We start from the raw sequence: 206 nt of genomic DNA on the forward strand, positions 1-206 counted from the left end.
ATGTCAAAAATTTCATGGAAGAACTTATGCTTATTTTCCATTTCCAAATTCCTGTCCAACCAAAATTCCAAGTCAATAATTATATAATTCTGTCCCCTACATTTCAGCTACTGAGCCGTGTCCCTTCCCCCAGTGGTTCGTGAACCCAGTTCTCCTACCCACTTTGACCCGTGAACTCCTGCTCAATATGGGTAAGGGACAGGCTC

At 43.2% G+C, this 206-nt stretch overlaps 1 long non-coding RNA gene across 6 annotated transcripts in view; it reads right to left on the reverse strand.

Moving 5' to 3' along the window:
- Window positions 1-206, reverse strand: part of LOC111866953 — a 13,808-nt gene that overhangs the window by 5,580 nt on the left and 8,022 nt on the right. The gene's annotated exons all lie outside the window — the stretch shown is intronic.

The sequence above is a fragment of the Cryptotermes secundus genome, unplaced genomic scaffold (genome assembly GCF_002891405.2).
Source record: "Cryptotermes secundus unplaced genomic scaffold, Csec_1.0 scaffold899, whole genome shotgun sequence".
In the NCBI taxonomy this organism is placed as follows: Eukaryota; Metazoa; Arthropoda; class Insecta; order Blattodea; family Kalotermitidae; genus Cryptotermes; species Cryptotermes secundus.